This window comes from Ailuropoda melanoleuca, chromosome X, assembly GCF_002007445.2.
Source record: "Ailuropoda melanoleuca isolate Jingjing chromosome X, ASM200744v2, whole genome shotgun sequence".
NCBI classification, from domain to species: Eukaryota; Metazoa; Chordata; class Mammalia; order Carnivora; family Ursidae; genus Ailuropoda; species Ailuropoda melanoleuca.
Genome location: NC_048238.1, coordinates 84,784,848 through 84,788,777, shown reverse-complemented (window position 1 = coordinate 84,788,777; position 3,930 = coordinate 84,784,848). Strand labels below are relative to the sequence as shown.

At 45.7% G+C, this 3,930-nt stretch overlaps 1 pseudogene; it reads right to left on the bottom strand.

Moving 5' to 3' along the window:
* Positions 1 to 3,457: 3,457 nt before the first annotated feature.
* Positions 3,458 to 3,701, bottom strand: LOC105239020 (annotated as a pseudogene).
* Positions 3,702 to 3,930: the final 229 nt, after the last annotated feature.

Here is a 3,930-nt window from a genome sequence, read left to right as displayed (position 1 = left end):
CCCAGACTCCCATTCCCCAAGGGGTCCCATTAAGTCCACATTTGTGGTATTGATTTTTTCCAGGACAGCGAACATTTTACACGTTAAGCATCTCTACCTCCCGCCGCTGTTTCACAGGTGGCTGCTATAATAAGATCTCCACTCACATCAATGCAGAAGTCTTTATCTCCTTCTCTGTCAAAAGAAGGAGGTAAAACAGGACAAAAGACCTAGGTCACTACTGGGGTGTGGGGGAGGGGTGTGTCTAAGAAGCTCCAAGAAATAGACTGGGAAGGGCATCTGAGGTAGAATAAGAGACAAAAGAGGAAGAGATTCAAGTTGCCATGGTCTCTTTCACTCTTAATCCAGAGAAAACACATCTGAACACGTTAGGCACACTCTCACATCTGATTTATTTCTCCCTTTATCCTTGTGGCACAAAGTCCAGGGTCACGAATTTCCCCACTCCCCCAACCCCACAAGGGGAGAGGATAAGAGCGGACAAGAAGCACAGGCCAATCTGAATACTCCCCCAGCCCCCAACATAGCCTCCCTCCTTCCATCCTTGCCACCGTAGTCTATCCTCCACATAACGGCCCCTGATCTAGTCTGTTTCCCTGCAGCAGCAGATGCCCCTCGTCTGCTCAAAACCATCTGATGTCCTTTCGTTTCACTCAAAGTAAAAGTCCTAGCCCTGGGGCACCTGGGTGGCTCAGTTGGTGAAACGTCTGCCTTTGGCTCAGGTCATGATCCCAGGGTCCCGGGATCGAGCCCCGTTTCTCCTCGGGCTCCCTGCTCAGTGGGGAGTCTGCTTCTCCCTCTCCCTCCTCCCCTCGCACTGCTCATTCTCTCTTTCTGTCTCTTAAATAAATAAATAAAATCTTTTTTTAAAAAAGTCCTAGTCCTTACAATGGCCTATAAGGCCCTAAGCAACTTGCCTGCCCCCTACCACTTTCCCCTTCACTTCCCTCCAGCCACACTTGGCTCCTTGTTTAACCTAGAACACCAAGCACACTTCTTACTTGAGCTCTCTGCATTGGCTATTCCTTCTGCCAAGAATACTCTTCCATGTATCTGCATGGTTCACCCCAGCAACCTCTTTCAAATCTTCGTTAATTGTCCCTTTCTCTGTGAAGTTTTCCTCGACCTTTTTTGGACTAAATGTTTGTGTCCCCTGGCCAAAATGCATATGTTGAAATCCTAACCCTAATGCGATGGTATTAGTAGGCAGGGCCTTTGGGGGTGGATAGGTCAAGACTGTGGGGCCCTCGTGAATGGGATTAGTGCCCATATAAATGAGACCCCAGAGAGTTTCCTCACCCTTTTTGTCACATGAGGACAAAGCAGGAGACAGCTGTCTATGAACCAAGAAGCGGGTCCTCGCCAGACACCAAATCTACCAGTGGCTTGATCTTGGACTTCCCAGCCTCCAGAACTTTGAGAAATAAATGTTTGTTATTCAAGCCACCCAGCCTATGGTATTTTTTATAGCAGCACGAAGGGACTAAGACAACCACCCCAATCCAAACTGCATAACACACCACCCCTGCCATCCCTTATCCCCTCTTCCTTAATTTTTTCTATTGTATTTATCATCATCATATCAAAATAATAATATTTAATTATCTTATTTATTGTCTAATTTTCCCAATAAAAAAACAAACCCCATTTTGGCAGGGATTTTCACCTCTTGGCTATCTTTTGTTTTTGTTTTTGTTTTTTTATTATTATTATTTTTTAAAATAAACTCTACATCCAACATGGGGCTCAGACTCATGACCTTGAGATCAAGAGTTGCATGCTCTACTGACTGAGCCAGGCAGGCACCCCTCTGTTTTTTTAAATTAATATACAGTGTTAGATTAGTGTCATGTTGTCTTTTTCTTTAAGATTTTATTTTTTAATTTGAGAGAGAGCATGAGTGGGGGGAGGGGCAGAGGACAAGCAGACTCCCCACTAAGTGCAGAGCCCTATGCAGGGCCTGGCAGTGGGAGGGCGGCTTGATCCCAGGACCCCGAGATCACAACCTAAGCCAAAGTCAGACACCCAACCGACTGAGCCACCCAGGCGCCCCAGTTTCATGTCATCTCTTGGCTATCTTCGTGGCTGTGCTCCCAGGGCCTATAATAGTGCCTGGCACATGATAAACACTCAATATTTGTGGAATGAGTAAATGCACATAGTTTCAAGCAGTGGTTCCCAGCCCTTGCTGTACATTTGGAATCACTTGAGTAGGGGGCTTTTAAAACCTACTGATTTCCATTAAATCGGAATTTCTGGGAGTAGGACCCAAGAATCTTTTTTTTAAAGCTAAGCAGGTGATCCTAATATGCAGCCAGCATTAACTCCTGGTTAAAAAAGTCAAATAGCCCTTACTATCTTATGAATAACAGGGACAACCCCTCTGCAGAGAAAACCAATAAGTATTCATTAAATAAAGAATCTGGATGAGATCAGGTTCAAATGATCACCAAGGGGAAAAACCCAAAACGGGCAGTCAGTGGAATATGGTAAAGGCAGAGTTGTGGGGCATCAGTGAGTATGCTATGGTTAAGAGGTAAGACAGGCCATACCTCCATGTGCACCTGTGCCTCCATGGAATCAACTAGGATCCACAAGCCAACTTTCAGTTTTAGAGATTAACAAACTATTTTGTCAGCCCATTCAGAGGGGATCTTCATGAGGGATTAACTCCCATTCACCAAACTCACAATAGACTGATAATGCAGGCTGCATTATTATGCAGCTACACGACTAATTCATGGTGCCATAGCCCTGACAGAGAGGAGGGCCATACAGAGATGGAATACTGGATGCATAAGTCTTAATTTAGGGGGAAGGGAGGGGAGAGAAGGCAATCTGAAAGGGGACACTGCCCGGGTAGGCACCTCTCAGAGAGGCACGCCATGTGGTAAGCATCTGGAGCCACTATAGAGAGCCTCTGCTTTGCCTAAGCTTTTTTTTTTCCCCCACAGAAAGCAGAAAAATAATTTATTCCAGTAGGTGGCAGAAATAAGAAAGTCATCCTGAAAATATACTTCAGTGTAATTCTGTTGGGACAGATATTCCCTCTGAACATGCTCTCTTACTGACTGCCCCACTGGATTCTGTCTTGTGACAGCTTTTAAACACTTTTCTGATTCCCATATTGTGACCAGGCAGGAGTCATCTTCAAATTCACAGGTTCCAAGGAGAGAGCAATGTATTTCTCAGAAGAATAGCACCTTCTATCTCAGAAGAGTGCACAAAACCTTTACAGAGTCTGCACAGTTTAGGTTAAGTAGGCACATAATTCATCACAATGTAAAAAAGGTGACAGGAAGAATAAGATATTCAAATATGGTGTGAATATTTAAGGCAGCTGATGGCCAAAAGAGGCGAGTCAAAGAAGGTGGTCTGGGCTTGGAGTTGATTTTGCTGCTAGAGGAGTTCTCTCTGTGACCTCAATGATGGAGCACTGGAGAGCAGGTCCTCCTCCTTAAGGCCAGTGATACTTGAGGTACCAGCTGGCTTCATTTCTCAACTGTGGTCCAAAGAGAGGTTGAGTTGGGCCAGAACTGCATTCAGCCAAAAGAGATAGCAGCAAACTGAACAGATTACCAGCATGGTGATGATACTCCCCGGTTGGGACCCTCAGGGATGAACCAGGGCACGCAGAAGCCGACGAAGCCCCAGAACACGCTTATCACGATGACAGGCACTGTGAGGCCCTTATATGCCATGGCTGCCACCAGAGCTACCAGCCCCTGCCAGGCCGCCTCACTTTCGTCCCATCCGGAAGTCTTTGCCTAAGCTTTTAACCCTGTTTTTAACAAGTGCTTAGAGGCACCAAACACCTGGTGGTGAGAGGAAAGAGGGACGCATCAAATGGAGAAATATAAGTTTGCATCTCCCACTGAAAAGGGAAAGCAGGAAAAAAAAAAAAAAAAGCATGGTGGTGGTGGGGAAAGA